General features: G+C 45.9%; 1 protein-coding gene across 3 annotated transcripts in view; it reads left to right on the top strand.

The window, feature by feature from the left end:
• Positions 1–19,046, top strand: part of LOC133497924 (uncharacterized) — a 117,848-nt gene that overhangs the window by 59,753 nt on the left and 39,049 nt on the right. For 2 of the 3 annotated variants that reach the window (XM_061814199.1, XM_061814200.1), the window contains exon 2: positions 11,435–11,573. The gene's annotated coding sequence lies outside the window, so the exon portion shown is untranslated. Of the gene's footprint in view, positions 1–11,434; positions 11,574–16,880; positions 17,106–19,046 lie in introns of those variants that run through there. The other variant, XM_061814198.1, reaches the window with a different exon arrangement.

Below are 19,046 nucleotides of genomic sequence, written 5' to 3'. Positions count from 1 at the left end.
TCCTATTTCTGAGAGCTTGTAGGCGTGTGCCTTCCAGGGGTCAATAAAGTCGAATTCAAATGACAACCTCGCACCCACGCGCGCTGAACTCGGGGGGACAAAGGGAGTGGAAATGTTTATTTTGCGGCATTTCCATCACCGCGTGCTCCTTCAAGCTCCGCCCCCTGTAAGAATATGCTGCAGGAGCACACGGGCGCGAACGCAGAGGTCAAAGCGCCATCTCGACAGCGACGCCGACCGTTGTCAGAGATTTGAATGATCCCGATGTTTAATGTCCTGCTAGTTAAATCTGAATTGTCGTATTATTATTGCCCAGACTTCCGGTGAGGATGCTTCTCTGATGTTAATCATTTAAGGGCATCTGTCTGAAATATGACATATGGTCGAGCGTCGGTGCTGTCATTACACGTCCTTTTGCTTTAGCTGACTTGATCCATTTGCCACATAATGACGTCTGATTATGTTGTAGCGGTTTGTAGCTGCAGGGCGAGCCCGTATATCGCCACGTTATTCAATAATACAGTACAATCTTTGTAGTTTATGCACTAGAAAGTTTATGCGAGGTCGTAGACTTCTTTAATACATATTTATTTGCATCTACAGTGGTACCCAGGGATAGGAGTTGAAAATGTTTCGATACTCGCTCCTGATCAGTTGATATATATATTTTTTTCATTCATGGTGGCAGGTGACACAACTCACTTTATACATGAGCATATTTACGGACACAATTTGTACTGCAACACATGTAGACCGACAATATAGCACTACTCACAGGAACATATTCTTTATCCTGGCAAACGGCAAGTTTTTCTTCAGGATTAAGAAGCCAAAAGAGGAGCTGAGGCTGCTGTACGGTGTTTCTGTATTTGTGTCTAGTACTGCCTCCAGGTGGCCAAGGACCAGAATGAGAAGTGCACTTCCTCCTCGCACAGATAAATGGTGAAGGGGCAGGAGATAGAGCACCTGTAGAAACTTTAAATGTCTACAGCAGGGGTGTCAAACTCATTGTAGTTGCGATTTCCCTCAGAGGGCCGTTATGATTGTGAAAAAAATCTAATCGCCTCATTATAGTTACACATGCAATTTATGAACTAGTTTTGGAATCAGAAATCAAGGTAAATGGGTTTTTCGGCTATTGTTCATTTTTGGTAACACAAAAATGTTTGCAATGTCTCAAAATTGTCATTCATGACATGGCAATTTGAAATTTGAACAAAAATCCCAGACTTTGACAGACGTGATTTGCCTTCGCGGGCCACATAAAACCACATGGCGGGCCAGATCTGGCCCCCGGGCCTCGAGTTTGACACCTGTGGTTTTACTGTATTTTTTTTTATGATGTCATCACACAGCCGCCAAAGATGACAATAGCCAATGCTTAGGCTTGATTTGTCTTTGCGTATATCTTACCATATTTGTATGTGGAAAATCTATCGATGTGTTTAACTTTTGTCCAAAGGCAGCAGCCACAAAGAAACCAAAACTTGAGCAAGTTCAGCTGGTCATCAAGCAAGTTAGCGTAGCGTTGTATTTATTGATTATTTTTTACTGTATTTTTGATTTAAAGGATAATATTAGTCCTGGCGGCAGGGTAAAGCATCTCAACTCCTCCCTAAACTCAACTGTATGGCACTAATATTAGTCACTCTGCACAGAGGACAAAGAATATAGGACAGTAAGTATTGTTATATTGTCTGTTTACGTGTTGCTGCACCATTTGTGTTCAATCGTTTGCTTAAAGGGTTAAAGCACAGCAACAGCGATGCTATTTAAAGGTACCAGACTGAGGGGGCACGGTGGTGCAGCTGGTAAACCATTGGCCTCACAGTTCTGAGGACTCGGGTTCAATCCCGGCCCCGCCTCTGTGGAGTTTGCATGTTCTCCCCGTGCCTGCGTCGGGTTTCTCCGGGCACTCCGGTTTCCTCCCACATCCCAAAAACATGCAACATTAATTGGACACGCTAAATTGCCCATAGGTGATATTCTTTGTCTCTATCTGCCCTGCGATTGGCTGGCAACCAGTTCAGGGTGTACCCCGCCTGCTGCCCGTTGAGAGCTGGGATAGGCTCCGGCACTCCCCGCAACCCTCGTGAGGATAGGTGGCTAAGGAAATGGAGAGATGGATATTACTCCTATTTTTCTGAAATAAAATTAGAAAAATTTAGTTTTTTTGGGGGGAGGGGGTCTTCCTTTGCCCTTGATTAGTGTCCCCACCCCTGGTGCAAATTTGGCCAACGTGTATGTTTGTCGGGAATGTATGTGTGTGTTCAACATAGGCTGGCGGAGTGTAATCCGAGCCCTTGGCTAGGACAGCACGGCTGCAGTGTTCACCCAGGCAGAAAAAGCAACATTGGAGCCGCAGGGCTGATGGAGAGACGAGAAGAGAGGAGAGCGATGGAGGGACAGCTGAAGGAAAGAGAGAGAGAGCGAGAGGACAAAGCGTAGCGAGCTCTTTTCAGTCGATCTCAGTGGAAGAGAGATGTCATTGTGTGTCAGTTCGCTCCACTAACCACCCTGTAGCTGAAGGAGCAGATCTCTCGCTCTCACTTTCTCGCTTTCCTCGCCTCCCACACCATATCCGCTTCCTTCTCTCATATCTTCCGGTCCTCGCGCGCTCTTCTGCCTGGGTTGAGGTGAGCCCAAACACTCAACAGCTCAGGGGGGGAGAGAGAGCAACTAAAAGACTGAGCAGTGAAGCGGTCATCTCTGAAAAGCAGCCAGCGGGGAGTGCAGCCAGCGGGCATCACGGGTCAGCGGGATCGCCGAACGGTGGGCGGCGCGGCCTCCGGGGCGAAGCGTGCCGCCGGCCTCCCCCAGCCGCGCGCAGGGCAGCGTGCAACTTCCCGAACACAGAAGGGATCAAATCTTTAAATCCCTTGGAAATGTCAAGCACATTTGATGAAATGTCAGCAGAGCCGCACACAAACACGCGCCGGCCGCACACGCCGGCTCGTATGCGCAGCGGCATTGCAGAGTGGCGTTCGAGGACAATCGCATCCTGTGGGGTGACATCTGCCTCGACTTCCCAAATCCCGGAGGGAGAGTCACTGTATCCCTGTGGACTAATATATTCCCGATGTTGTTAGGACGGTAATCCATGACATTTTTACATGAGCAAGCATCTGCTGTGCTCCTCTCTCTAATGCCAAGTCACACTGCATTCATCCAGCTATCTTAATTGGCTTATTCACTTTTTCATCAGATGGCAGAAAGTATTATTTTATTCGTCCATATCAGTGCATAAGCATTTTAACGTAAGATTCACGGAGCAATTTGTACGCACACATGACGTGGTCGAGCACGAAAGCTGAAACTAAATTATGCGCTTGCAAAGGTGATCATGTTCGGTTTTGATTGAGAAAGCAAAAAAAAAAAAAAAATCAATTTTACAAAGGTTGTATTTGGGCGGTACGGTGGCGCAGCTGGCAAAGAGTTGACTTCACACTTCTGAGGACCCGGGTTCAATCCTGGCCCCCTCCTGTGTGGAGTTTGCATGTTTTCCCCGTGCCTTCGTGGGTTTTCTCCAGGCACTCGGGTTTCCTCCCACATCCCAAAAACATGCGATATTAATTGGACAGTCCAAATTGCCCCTAGGTGTGATTGTGAGTGCGGCGGTTGTCCGTCTACTGGCAACCAGTTCAGGGTGTACTCTACCTCCTGCCCGTTGACAGCTGGGATAGGCTCCGGCACTTCCTGCGACCCTCGTGAGGATAAGCGCCAAAGAAAATGGATGGATGGATGGTTGTATTCGTGTCACATTGAGAGCTCTTTTGAGTACAATGGTACCTTACGTGTGACCCAAATTACAGGACTTTTTGAGGTACTAGGCGTCACTCAGCCATTTTTTTTTCCAACCGTGAGTTCCTACCAAAGATTTGAGCACTAAATGGTGTCAGGAAACCTCACCGCAGGCAGCAAGTAGTGAATAATTATTTGAAAAAAAATATGCCAAATGCTCACTTCAAGCTGCTTCTTGCCTCTCTCAGTTGACGTATAAACATTAAAAACCCAAAGAAGAATACATTATTATTTAATGACACCAAAGTCTTTTAGCCTAATGCTAACGCAGAATGCAAAAGTCAATAAATGGGCTATCAAAACTAACATTCATTTAGCGGTCGTGATAACCCTTTAAAACAGGGGTGCCCAGACTTTTTTACCCCAAGATCTACTTTTCAAGCAGTCAGCATCTTGCAAGCTACCGACGACGCGGGGGGAACCAGTCGATCGCAATCGACGCATTGAGCACCCCTGCTTTAAAAAAATATATATATATTTCAACAAAAATGGAGCAGCAGCACATGTCTGCATGTACTGCCGCCTGGTGGCCGAGATATTCATGCCAGAATGAGCATCATAGCTCTGGGCATTGAAGCATAAACCTATGATGCACAACCTTCTTTTTATTCTAATATATTTTTTTTTCCGTTTTTATGAAGTGCAATAATGTAGGGTACTATTTTGGTTATTAACTTGTTTGTTGGTGATTTTCGTGGGATGGAGATTGATCAAGGCATGTGCGTCCGTTTCAGTTGATAGCAGTGATTTGAAATCCGACTTGGAATTAAACTCTGAATTCATGTCACCGCTGTATTTAGCCATCTTGTGCTGTTAAAAGAAAACCAAAATCACCAATTTGGAGCCATCTCTCACTGTGACACAATTCAGCAAAGTTCAACCACAATGATAAACATTTTTAACATTTACTTCATTGCACAGCTCTCGAAAGACTTTGCAGATGTACCTGATGGAGTATCTGTTGGGGACTCAACCGTAAACCTTACAAGTACGCCAACGGTCGCCTCCTGTGATGCACCAGCTGACATCTGGACTTGCCATTGATCCCCCCCCCCCCCCCCTCCGGCACCCTTGCTAACTAACTGATTGACTTCCTCGAGTGTATTTCCTGTTTAGAGCTTCGCCAGTGTTTGTAGACGTGTTCACGCCCCCTCTCGACACCCCACCGCTGAGACAAACACACGTGTCCGTCCCCGTCAATTAATGTTCCAGTTGTCGCACGGCAGATGCTGCGCGCCGCTCAGCTATTGATTAGCTCGGCTCTGAAGAAAATGCTTGTCCCTTGAGTGGACTAGAAGGATGCGCTAACGCCGTGTAGTCAGTACTGCAATTTTACATCGCTGCAGCTACCGCCACAATAATAAACATAGTGTAAAATGCATAGCTCTTTGACAGTATCAATCAAAAAGGAGAATTAACAATACCTCGAGGTTTAATTTGATCTTCCTTTTTGTCTTTGTTAGGCAACGGAAGAACTCATTAAGTTCTACGAGCTAGTAAAGACTCATGTTGAGAAATATATTCTCTCCCGTTGCCAGAACTCCCCATTACGGTAATTTCCGGCCTACAGAGTGCACCTGGTTATTAGCCTCACCCAGTACATTTGTAAAGGAAATACCATTTGGTACATACATAAGCCGCACCTGTGTAAAAGCCGCAAGTGCCCACGAGATATTTACAAAGAAAGACGGTACACAGAAAGAGTTTTCAAAGTTTTGATACCTTAGCTTAGCTTAACATAGCAACAGCATGGTAGCACGAACAGGGCTGGTTAAAAAAAAACACATACCGGTAAAAATCACTGCGACACGGTGGTAACACAGCAGCACTAACTGGGCCCGTTTAAAAAAAAAAAAATGGTAACAGTCAATTCCTCGGCACATATATTCCACTGGTCTCACTCTTACCTCTTCCGCTCGAGTGCCCCCTTGCGGCTGTTAGGAAAAATGCACAAATTAGCCGCATCGCAGCATAAACCGCAGGGTTGAAAGCACGTGAAAAAAGTCGTGGCTTATCGGCCAGAAATTACGGTAATAACATCTTCCATTAATCAGTAAGTGGTCTCCTCACAAGTAACATAGTTTTTCATTTTAATTTACTTGTCTCTAACTTTGCTTACTGTGTGTTTTTGGTGCATGTCAGGTGAGATACGGGTCGGAACAGTTGAATCGAGATCATGGACTGACTTGATTGACAGGCGTCAACACATAGAGACTTAATCACTAGCTATCTACCATTTTTTATTGGTACTCATATTTTCCGATCCATTGAGCACTGAAAGCTTCCTACAGGCTCCCTCAACGGTTCAAAATCCTCCATTAGCAGCAGAGTCCTCGTTGCTGACGAGAGGAGGTACTGCTCAACAGTGGCATTAACCTCAATTAGGACTGCCGCCGTTGATATTTCTCATTTCACCTCGTGACTCTTGCACTGCATCTTATCCGGCGCTCTTCCACTGTGACTCAACACGAGTGCACTCATCGGCACTCAATTCCGAATGAGGCTTTTAATGACATCCCTTCATACCTAAAACTCCCTGATGCGGTCCGTGACGACAAAACACTCATGTTGCGCAACGTGACGCGCCGTAAATAACGAGCGCGGTGGCCGAAGATGAGCCACGTGAGAGCGATTGTGAGCAATAGTGGGAAGCGTCGCATCTTGGCATCCCACCTCGATCTTTAAGGGCCAATATGGTGTGTTGTCCGGAACCATCTGGTTTGGAAAATCACAGCAATTGTTTGTTTTACAGTTGCTATTTTTTTTTTAATTTTTACCTAAGGGCACTTTTAATCAAGAAAGGAATAACAATGAAAAAACGTTGTCCCGTACTTTTCTGTAAAACTGACTTGTATCAGAATACCATCATCCATCCATCCATTTTCTTCCGCTTTTCCGGGGGAAGTAGCTTCAGCAGGGATACCCAGACTTCCCTTTCCCCAGCCACTTCTTCCAGCTCTTCCGGAAGGATCCTGAGGCGTTCCCAGGCTAACCGAGAGACAGTCTCTCCAGCATGTCCTGGGTTGTCCCCGGGGTCTCTTTCCAGTGGGACATGGCCGGAACACCTCACCCGGGAGGCGTCCGGAAGGCATCCGGATCAGATGCCCCAGCCACCTCGTCTGGCTCCTCTAAATGCGGATGAGCAGCGACGCGACACTGAGCCCTCCCCGGGTGACAGAGCTTCTCACCCCATCTCTAAGGGAGAGCCCGGAGACCCTGCGGAGGAAACTCACTTTGGCCGCTTGTATCTGGGATCTTGTTCTTTCGGTCATGATCCACAGCTCGTGCCCATAGGTGAGGTTGGGAACGTAGATCAACTGGTAAATTGAGAGCTTCGCCTTTCGACTTAGCTCCCCCTTCACCACAACGGACCGATACAAAGTCCGCATCACTGCAGACTCTGCACCAATCCGTCTGTCGATCTCCTGCTCAATTCTTCCCTCACTCGTGAACAAGACCCCAAGATACTTGAAGTCCTCCACTTGGGGCAGGATATCATCCCCGACCTGCAGAGGGTACGCTACCCTTTTCTGACTGAGGACCATGGTTTCAGATTTGGAGGTGCTGATCGAACCGCTCCAGTGAGTGTTGGAGATCACGGCTTGATGTATCACAATAGCTTCCTCATATTATCTCAGGAAATGTCATTAGCAATATTTATGTTCATATACACAATGTATATCTGTGTTTATTTTATATATACAGTATACACTTCCTGACATATCTGAATGTTTTGGACTTCTCCACAAATGAGTCTCCAAATATAAAAAGTGGTCTGAGCTTAATCTAAGTGACACCAATGGACTGTTTAAAGTGATACCTCATGAAAAATTGTTTTTGTTGACTATTTTTAATGACAAGAAGGAAGTTCCAAGGAAGGTCGGAAAAAGTATGTAAACCCATAGACTAACTTATTTTACAAAAGCTAATCACTGTCGGCAAGGAGCCGACCTGCAGTCCAGTCTACGTGGTCAGACTCGTGATGTTGGTTAAAGCTGCCTTGCCAAATAAACAATCAATTTTGAGTTTTGTATTATTGCCTGCTGTGAATCAGTCCTTACACACAAGACCCACAAAAGCTTTCAAAAACCCAAAGTCAAGCAAGGCTCGCAAAGGAGCTCGAAAAGCCTTCATGTTCATCAAATAACAAAATGAGATTGTCTATGAATGGCGAAAGTTCAGCACCGTTGTTACCCTTCCTTGTTTTTGCACCAGGCTGGAATCTTCAATGAGGTGAAAAATAATTCTGGATCGTCAACTAAAGACTTTCCGGCACATGTATCTGTTTAAAAATCTACAATTAGGGTCATTTTAGGTGTGATTAGGGGATACCACCGAAGAAGCCACTGCTGTCAGAGAAACATTGCTGTTCGTTTGTATCAGGTCCCATCGGAAACGAGAGTAGGACCCAAATGCAGGAACTCGGAAGACGCAAGGTAGTTCAAGAAGAGACACGTTTATTGTATGCAGAGGTAGGGGATCGAGCAGGCAGTCCGGTGCAGGTGAGGGGACAGGCAGGAGTCGGTACACGGGAGAACAATCAACGCAGGCAGAAGTATCAAAGGAGTCAGGCTTACACGGTTGGTCGGAGAACGGACGAAGGTCGGTACACACAGGTTCAATCAAGGATACCGGAGCACACGAATGGGACATGTAGATCATACCAACTGGCGCCGGGCAGTTGTCATCGCGGTCATATAAATCCACAGCATCATCAGGCTGCATGAGGCGCAGGTGTGCACCTTCCAATCAGAGCACCTGCGTGGACACCCGCACAGCTCGTGCTGGAGCGGCGGGATCATGACAGTTTGAAGTTTGCAAAAGCGTCGCGTAGCTGCTCTCATTGATGTCATCGACATATTTTAGCAGAAATCTGGGCTATCCCAAAAGATTTGTGCTAGATATACTGTATATGTTTTTTTTTTTTTTTTTTTTTTTAATATTATTTTGCGTTTCAGAGGGAATCTCATCAATCTTCCGGGTCTTCCTATATGTTGTTGTTTGTCCATTTCACAACCCGAGGATGGCTCCTCATCTTTGGTACTCGGCATCTATCTTGCCCGTCTCGCTGCCACTCGTCAACGGAAGCAGCTCCTTTAAAGTCCCTCCTTTCTTGACAGCCGCGCTCCGCTTCTCCCGCTGCTCCTCGCGGTCACGTCGCTTCCCTCAGCGAGGCTCATCCCCAGTTCCTCTCAGCTGCAGAAGGAAGCGGAGCACATCCAAAAAGACTGACGCTGTCAGAGCTGATCTTCACGTCTTTGATTGCACCTGCTTTTTGACTTCTGTAACTTCACGGGAGGGGATGCTTCTTGTCCTGAATCCACTTCTTCGTCTTTTTATAGCGTAGATGTCAGCACCTGAAACGGGTTAACCAATGATGTGCTGGATGATAATACATTATAATTGCCCATTATACACAATCTCTCTGTCTTCTTTTGATTGATACAATTGCGAAATGTGTGCTTGATTTTGTCCAGATTCTTTTGGTCCAAACGGATATTGAGTTGATGCTTATCCAGCATTCCAAAACCAAGAGTCTGCATTGTTTACCTTTCTTTCAAATATATATTTTACATTTGTAATGGATATAGTTGATAAATTGAGGTCGATGATGCTGTGTGTCTCTGAGTTCCCGTTCCTGTCGTCTCTGTCCAGTTTGGGACTCAAACAGTTTAGTGAGCGATACGTCATATGCCACAATTGGCCTACGTGGCAGTTGTGTAACCCTCTTATTGCTACAGTGTGGAGTTCAATAATGACATTACCATTAGAAGACACATTTAGACACTATTTTCATTTTCCTAGACTGTAGCTTACAGTGAGGTATATAAGTATTTGAAAACCCTGCTATATTGCGAGCTCTCCCACTTGGAAATCATGGAGGGGTCTGAAATTTTCATCGTAGGTGCATGTCCACTGTGAGAGAGATCATCTAAAAAGAAAAATACAGAAATCACAATGTATAATTTTTTTCACAATTTATTTCTGTGATACAGCAGCAAATATGTATTGAACACCTGAGAAAAAAATGTTTATATTTGGTACAGTAGCCTATTTTTTCAATTACAGAGGTCAAACGTTTCCTGTAGTTGTTCACCAGGTTTGCACCCACTGCAGGAGGGATTTTGGCCCACTCCTCCACATAGATCTTCTCTAGATCAGACAGGTTTCTGGGCTGCCTCCGAAGATTTTCTATTGGGTTTAGGTCTGGAGACTGGCTAGGCCACGCCAGAACCTTGATATGCTTCTTACGGAGCCATTCCTTTGTTTTCCTGGTGTGTGCTTTGGGTCATTGTCATGTTGAAAGAGCCACGACGCATCTTCAATGCTCTGACTAAGGGAAAGAGGTCGTTCCCCAAAATCTCACAATACACGTCCGCGGTCATCCTCTTCTTATTACAGTGCATTCGTCCTGTCCCATGTGCAGAAAAACACCCCCAAAGCATGATGCTACTATCCCCATGCTTAACAGTAGGGATGGTGTTCTTGGGATGGAACTCATCATTCATCTTCCTCCAAACACGGTTAGTGTAATTATGACCAAAAAGTTCCATTTTGGTCTCATCTGACCACAAAGACTCCTCTGTATCATCCATATGGTCATTGGCAAACGGGCCTTGACATGTGCTGGTTTAAGAAGGGGAACCTTCCGTGCCACGCATGATTTCAAACCATGACGTCTTAGTGTATTACCAACCGTCAGCTTGGAAACGGTGGTCCCAGCTCTTTTCAGGTCATTGACCAAGTCCTGTCGTGTAGTCCTGGGCTGATTCCTCACCTTTCTAAGGATCATTGAGACTAGGGGCCCCCGTAGCTCAGTGGTGAGAGCACTGGTTTGGTAAACCAGGGATTGTGGGTTCGTATCCCACTGGGGCCTCCACTCCCTGGGAAGGGTTGCGTCAGGAAGGTCATCCGGCGTAAAAATTGTGCCAAACATATATGTGCATTCATCTGAGATGACACACTGTGGGGACCCTGAAAGGGACAAGCCAAAAGTAACCTCCCATTGAGACCAGGTGATATCTTCCATGGGCCTGCACTCCGATTGAGATTGACCGTCATGTTTAGTTTCTTCCATTTTCTAATGATTGCTCCAACAGTGGACCCTTTTTCACCAAGCTGGTTTGCAATTTCTCCATCGCCCTTTGCAGCCGTGTGGAGTTGTACAATTTTGTCTCTGGTGTCTTTGAACCGCTCTTTGGTCTTGGCCATGTTGCAAGTTTGAGTCTTACCGATTGTATAGGGTGGACAGGTGTCTTTATGCAGCTAACGACCTCACACAGGTGCATCTGATTCAGGATAATATATGGAGCGGAGGTAGACTTAAAGGCGGACAAGCAGGTCTTGAAGGTCAGAATTCTAGCTGTTCGACAGGTGTTCAAATACTTATTTTCAGCTGTATCATACAAATAAATTGTTAAAAACATCATACTTAGATATGATGAAAATTTCAGACCCCTCCATGATTTCTAAGTGGGAGAACTTGCAATATAGCAGGGTGTTTAAATACTTATTTTCTTCACTGCACTCAGGTAATGTTCTTGGTTATTGCACACGTGAATGCCAGTCCTTGTGTAGCAGTTGCTACTTAAACTTTTCCTACTTACAGTTAAAACATACGTCTATTTTTCAGGCCTGCACTGTGTCAGAAGAGCCGAATCGAGCCGGCGAGGAGGCCAACATCGAGACCTCCCAACCTGCAAGCGACCACACTCCTCATCCCGTGACCTCGGAGCCAGATATATCCGAGCCCGTCGACCGCCCATGTTCCAGTGAGTCACGCTCTTATGAATCCCAGAGATTTAAAAAAAAAAAAAGTCTGTGGTTTAATTTTATTTCCAAAATGTTTCATCTGCGTTGGCAGCGTGTCAGCAGTTGGCACCCGAGCTGCAGGTAGCAGTTATTCTGACACGTAATCGACTGTAAAGGTGTCCGAGTGATGCACGCGAGTCATAATCTGGTGGCTGGTTTCTTAACTGTTAAATCTGATTTCATCGTGGAGGGTAATGGTTTGATGACATCACGAGCTGAGTGAAAGGAAGAGTATTTTAACAAGCGGAGAGAACTATAAACAGCTTTTAACTACTCATTCGTTCAATGAACTTGGCCACTTTCATCTGCTTGAACTGAAAAGATCTCTTCATCTTTACCGTTCCAAACCTCGTAGATTATGTTATGTTTTATAAACTACTTTGCAGTGATTTTTTTTTTCATAAATGAGTGCGGATATATGTGCTTGTCTGCAGCCATGCTTTTGTAGTTTTTACATTCCTCTGGCTTCTGTCACTTAATGAATCTTTTTTATTTGGTTAATGCTCCAAACTTAATTTTTTTTTGCTTTATTCCTTTGCTGGAATCCCGTGAAAATGTTGTTAGAAATTTGATGTACTGTTGAATAGAAGCTAACAGATGAGGATTTTATGCTGAAGTAAGAGTTTGGCCTATAAAAAAAAAAAAAACAAGAACGGGACGATATGGAACAGTAGTTACGACTGGTGAGCATGTCTGTCTCACAGTTCTGAGTTCCAGCGTTCAAATCCCGTCTCCGTCTGTGTGGAGTTTGCATGTTCTTCCGGTGCCTGCGTGGGTTTTCTCCGGGCATTCCCACATCCCAAAAACATCCACAGTAGGTTGATTGAAGACATTAAATCGCCCTTAAGCGCAAATGTGTGCACACATGGTTGTTTGCCCTACGACTGGCTGGCGATCAATTCGGGGGGGTACACTGCCTCTCGCTTGAAGATGGCTGGGACGGCCTCCAGTACGCCTGCGACCCCTGTGAGGATAAAGCGGAACAGTGAATGAATGGATGGATGGAACGTGACATGTAAGTTGGAGTGTGCCCTGAGGGATGCCATCATTACACTGGCTTTAGGAGCTCAGTGTGTTAATGGGGAAAGTGGGGATGTTTCCTTTGTTTGGCTATGCTGTACTGTACTATACTATACTATATACCTCTTGTCAACAGGCCTACGTCATTATTTTCTTCTTTTTCTTAAAGGTCAAGTGTCATCCCATTAAACATTCAAAAATAGATATTGAAATGAAAAATACATCTACTATGATTCACTTCAATGTCCATGCAAAAAAATAAATATCAGCGGAGAGCACATCATCCATGCGCAAAGTTGCGTAAGTGTCATTGACATCCAAGTGGTCGCCATATTGGTTGCATTTACTGTCCGTGACATCACCCTGGACATTCGCCATTGAAAACACGCTGTAGCCCCTACTATGGGAGACGCCCCTTCAAACACGGAATCTCTTTGCGAAGAAGAGAACATTTCACAATCGAGTGAAGTGTCCGGGGCAATATTACGCTATTGTTTTGAGCCATATTTAGATGATTTGCGGATTACTTCTAACAACAGACTCCCAGACAGTATGTATGAGCCAGCCCGGCTGAAGCCGTGCTCGTCCGCGAGGCACGACATGGAAGCCTTCGCCGCCGAGCCTGACGTGGAAGCTGTCGGACGCTCACATCGACACATTTAGCACCCCTGTCATACATACGCGGACCTTAGGTTACGTTATGAGAGATGGATTATGTGGTACCCCCCAAACTATTATTTTTTTTTAGCAGCTGTATACACTCCTACCTGTCTTTTGGAACCCACGAAGCTCTCGTCCTTTGCACCCGTGCAATCCATTTTTCACAACGAACCGGGTCTTTTTGAAAAGTATGAAGAGTAAATCCATCCTCCTGAGTGTTTGAGCAATATCCAGGAATGCAACGAGCCAGCATTTTGGCTAACACTAAGAAACAACGAGCTATCTTCCCGCAGGTAAAACTAATAGAAACAAACAAGTCCGCTTGAGCGCGCTTCTGCCTCCGTCACTTCCTGCTTCTTGTCGAAAACAAATCCCTCGAGAGGATTTTCATGGGAGTTACAAAAAGCCATATACGTCAAAATCGGGTTTTGTGGTGAAAAAACGGATGGGTGCATACTGCCGTTTTTCCATTAATATTCTAAAAATCATCCATTTCATGACACTTGACCTTTAAAATGTACGTTATAAGTATTTCCCCACCCACTTCTCTTTATCTTACTATTTCAACACTCTTATTTATCACTTCCCAATCTGCCTCCTGATCGACGTTCCTGCATACTCAGGCTTCCTCCATTTTTTTCTCCCTCTCAGGCTATTTTCTGTTTAGCCATAAGCCCCCCCAACCCGCCACCCCCCCCCCACACACACACACACACACAATCCCCCCATCGTTTACAGAAAGCACTCTAAACGCAGGCAACCGTACACGCAGACCCGCTATCGGAACCGCAAGTTGCTCTCTAACACTTGGTTAAAGAGTCGTGACAAAGGCCAAAGCACGAACGCCGATATGAGCACTCAAGATGACTGGCGGCGGTCTCACGGGGCTCGAGAGCCGCGTTTTCATGCGTTATTTAAGTACTCTCCATCCCGTTGGTTGTATTGTGGCTCACGTACACGGCGCGTCCCTCTGCTCTGGTGGAAAACAGGAGCTGTTTACACACATGAACAGAGGATGGAGTCCAGTTGGTTTCAAGTCGCGCGCATGTATTCTGTTGTGTACTTTTAAATTCTGCTTCCACCTGCAATTTACACTCGTGGGCCACAGCACGAGGCGCACCTGCATTGATCCGAAGGGCTGTATCAAAAAGCTCACGTGACATCGTGCGTGACGACAGCTCGGCTTCGATATTGCGCGCATCATTAGCGGCGTGTTTTGTTTTCAAAAGAAAACTGTCGAGTTGTGGATTAGGCGGCCTTGTTTGTGTGTCCTCGCATGTGTTTGTCTTCGCTTTACACATACTCCAGATGTAAGTGTCACGAGATGAGGCTCTGAGTGTATTGTGATGGCGACGTTGCCGCCGGACTTGGCAGCGTTTCCACTCTGGCTGCCGGCCAGCTCGATACAATTGCAATTACCCGCCGTGGGCGTACAGAGCGCCACCGCGCGCCTGTTGGGGGGGGGGGGGGGGCGGGGGGGCGTGCTTCACAATATTTGGCATCTGCTTTTTCGGAGGAGGACTCCGGTTCCCTTATCGGGAGGTTACCGCAGTGTGTCTTTGTCATGTCACGCGGGCACCCATTGAGGACGTGTTACAAGGAAAGCCTTTTCATTGATATGAGAATGATGACTGGGGCAGGCGAGCGACTGAGCGGGTGACGAGTGACAACAAGCGGGGGCACGAGGAGGGACGACACTGCTCGCGCACACCCCTTCTGCTGCTTTGCTTTTATTCTCTCGTGTCCCACCCATGGCGGGAGGTGGGGTGAGCCTCCTAAAAGACTTGTCAAGCTTGTCACAGTCCCCACAAAGCCGATAAAAAGTGTGTGTACACAGGGCCAGTATCTTGGCGAGGTGCCACCTTTCTGTCTTTTTTTTTTTTTTTTGACCACCAAGCAAGGTTACGGTTCGGCTCAGTAGTCATCATAAGTCACAGTGGGGTGGCAGGAAACCTTCAAAGTCCACACAGATTCTTTTGCACCCTTTCAATACCGCACCCCTGCAGTTGTTATCCTCCTCTGGAAAGGTTATTTTCATCCCAGATGTCGATTTCAAGGTCCAGCATGCAGACCCGGCCCGTTGCATCACCTTTTGTGGTTCACTAAACCAGTTTTATTTAACTATATTTAAGTGAATTTTAGTGTTGAGGTTTTCAACCGATAATGTAATGTGTATATATTACAAAAATATTCAATATTTTTTTGTTATAAAAGCTCTAGCTTGAATTTGATGAATTTAGGCCTACTGCACCACTGCCATCTAATGTTGGTGTTGATGGTTGTAGATCAGGGGTGCCCGGACTTTATGACCCCAAGATCTAATTTCACTTTTTTTACTTTTGATGATGATGCTCCCAAACCATTTTAAGGTTAATGTTATGTTGCCTTCTATATTTAAAATACAGAATTAGCTTTTTGTGCACAGTATTGTCTATTTTCATCCTGGATCAGGGTGTGCCAAGGTGGAATTTTAAAATGACACACCTTCAGATCCTGCACTTTCTACTTTGGCTTCAGATCAGACTTTTCCCACTCGGAAAAGAGAAAATCTCGTCCAGTTTAGCCACTTTTTCAATGATTATTCACATACTCCAACAGCCATTGCATCTTAAAACAACAGCATTTCTTTTTTAACTCTAAGTAAACATAAGCACCATGTCTAGCTCGTCTTTGCTCTACGTTGCCCGGACTGTCTTGCTAACTAAAGCGGCGGTGGTGGACGCTGTCATTATGACACATTGATGTGCTGTGTAAGTACTGTAACATTTGTAATTATGAGTACGTCTTTAAGAGCGGGGGGCGGGGGTGGGGGTGGGGACCAGGTGTAAGGTAAATTTGATTTTGTGGCAATGTCACAGATAATGTCATATTGATTTTCTCATGCTCTCTTTTTGTCATGCAGACACTTAAATGGGATATTCTGTACATTTTTTTTTCCAAAACGTTTCATGTACATTTGACCACATTGGTTCTTAGACCAAGTAGTACATCAAACCTGGCTTTGGAGTACATTTGATTTGCTTCATGTTCCCAGTACCGCAATAATAGAGACTGCAATTTGTGGGCAAGGGGGAAAAAAATTGCCAATTTCCTTGTGACTGGAAAAGTCCAAATTAAACTCACATTACAAACTTTTTCTATTTTGAAATAATGAAAGCCTGAATTTGCAGCATTCCTCTGAATGGTTCCATAACATCTTTTCTTCGGGGGGCTCTGGAGCAGCCACAGACGCCTGTTTTTTTAGCCGTAGTTTTCGTCTAATTCAGTGGTGATCACAGGATTTTTTATTTTTTTTTTTTGAGAATCAGAGGCCTGTTCTTCAGAGTGGCGCCAGTTCTGGCGGACATGGGGGGGGGAGGGATTAGTCAGGAGACAGTGGGTTTGGCACCGCGCCACAGTTATTAGCCACTCTCAGGGTGGGCACGAGGTTATGGCTTCACTCAATCGTTGTCTGTGCGTGTGTGTGTGTGTGTTTCAAGTGTTTGTTTGTCTGTGTGTGAGTCAGCATCCTCTGGTCACACTGACCTCATTGTGCAGTGACTCCTGCTTGATTTGTCCACTCTCCAACACATTCCTCTCTCCAACAGGCTGAGAAACAGACCCTTCGCCCTCCTCACTTTCAGCGCCCCAACCCCCTTCACTCTCCTCTTTCCTGCGGATGGATTTGATTTAGTGACTGTGGTTTTCCATCCACAGTCTGAGAGCCAGCAGCAGCAGCAGCAGATTTAAGGAGAGACCTATAGATTCACGGCCAGCAGAGCGCGTCATTGCTTGGCTCAAGCTCGTCAGCAAATACATCAGCAGGACGGCGCACTAATAGATGTGAACCGCCACCATTTAGGAAGTAATGAACCTCTCTTCATTTCATCTCCTTAATTGTTTTCTCCTCATAGCCTGCATAAATTGCGCCAAACAATGAATTAAAATGGAACCGGAAATCAGCTGTAATGACATACGCCATCCGTCCGTTTTCCGAGCCGCTGATCCTCACGAGGGTCGTGGGAGTGCTGGAGCCTGTCCCAGCTCTCATGGTGCACCAGGCAGGCTACACCTTAAATTGGTTGTCAGCCAATCGCAGGGGACATGGAGACGGACAGGAGAAAACCCACGCAGGCACGGGAAGAACATGCAAACTCAACACAGGCAGGGCCGGGATCTGAACCCCGCTCCTCAGAACTGTGAGGCCAACACTCTAACCAAATATATATATATATACACACACACAAATGGTTTCGCAGACTAGATATTTTGCCTTTGCCACTCAGCGCGAGGTCACGGCCCAGTGTTGACCAATGAGATCAGGTTCTCGCAGCAAACCCGAGATGACCACCTCTAGATGCTCAACTTTGACCCCTCCAGGCACAAGGAAACAGGTGTTCCTGCAGGCTGAGACACATTCGCTCACACACTCAGCGTTGCTTCTTTCGTCGTCTTTTTTACAGCTGCTAAGAGTCAGACCAGAAATTATTGAAGGCTACGATCCATAACAGTGTCCAAGAATACAAATATATTAAAAGAATATACAAATGTAAAAAATATATAGAAGTTTAGTATCTTGGGGTCTTGTTCACGAGTGAGGGAAGAATGGAGCGGGCGATCGACAGACGGATCGGTGCAGCATCAGCAGTGATGCGGACTTTGTATCAGTCCGTTGTGGTAAAGAGGGAGCTAAGTCGAAAGGCAAAGCTCTCAGTTTACCAGTCGATCTACGTTCCTACCTTCACCTATGGGCATGAGCTGTGGGTCGAGACCGAAAGAATGAGATCCTGGATACAACCTGCCGAAATGTGTTTTCTCCGGAGGATGTCCGGACTCTCCCTGAGAGATAGGGTGAGAAGCTCGGTCATTCGGGAGGGACTCAATGTCGAGCCGCTGCTCCTCCGCATCGAGAGGAGCCAGATGAGGTGGCTGGGGCATCTGATTCGGTTGCCTCCTGGACGCCTCCCTGGCAAGGTGTTCCGGGCGCATCCCACTAGAAAAAGACCCCGTAGACGACCCGGAACACGCTGGGGAGACTATGTCACTCGGCTGGTTTGGAACACCTCGGGATCCCTCCGGAAGAGCTGGAAGAAGTGGCTGGGCAAAGGGAAGTCTGGGTAGCCCAGCTGAAGCTACTTCCCCCACGACCCGACCCGGAAAAGTGGTAGAAAATGAGTGGATGGATGGATGGAAAAAATATGTTAAAAATGTTTACATGTATATTATTCTTTACCTCTGCTAAGTGTGACAAAGAGAAGGTGCTCCTACTGGACACATTTTACGCAGAAACTGCATTCCATGATACTTTGTAGAGGTGTGACACAACATTTTAGTCTAAATCCAGATCAAAATGCCCGTTCTTTCATGATGGAACTACCCGGAATGTAAACAGACTCCTGTTTGCATTCTGTTCGACGCCTCTTCGTCGAATATCTTGCATCATTCTGCTCATGACAAATGACAAAACTGTGACTTTCACAACTTTAGGTCAGAGTTTTGTCCTCTCACCCCTTCTTTCCTGTACAACAAACACATTATTATTTGTATTGTAGTTTTATGTTGAGTTTAATGACAAGATTTTATGTTGCTACAAGAGTTCACTAGCTGATGGCGCAACTGCTCAAACCCACTCATTGCCATCTACTATCTCGTTGTTATTGAACGCATTGCTGATTGCCAAAATCGGCAGTCACGACAATCTGCTCAGATTAACGAGAAGAAATGCAGCATTTTCTGCCTGTGAGAATTCTCATTTCAACCCCCCCCCCCCCCAA

Source organism: Syngnathoides biaculeatus, chromosome 3 (assembly GCF_019802595.1).
Source record: "Syngnathoides biaculeatus isolate LvHL_M chromosome 3, ASM1980259v1, whole genome shotgun sequence".
NCBI classification, from domain to species: Eukaryota; Metazoa; Chordata; class Actinopteri; order Syngnathiformes; family Syngnathidae; genus Syngnathoides; species Syngnathoides biaculeatus.
Note: the sequence above shows the minus strand (reverse complement) of the source record. Positions and strands in the feature narration are given on the sequence as shown.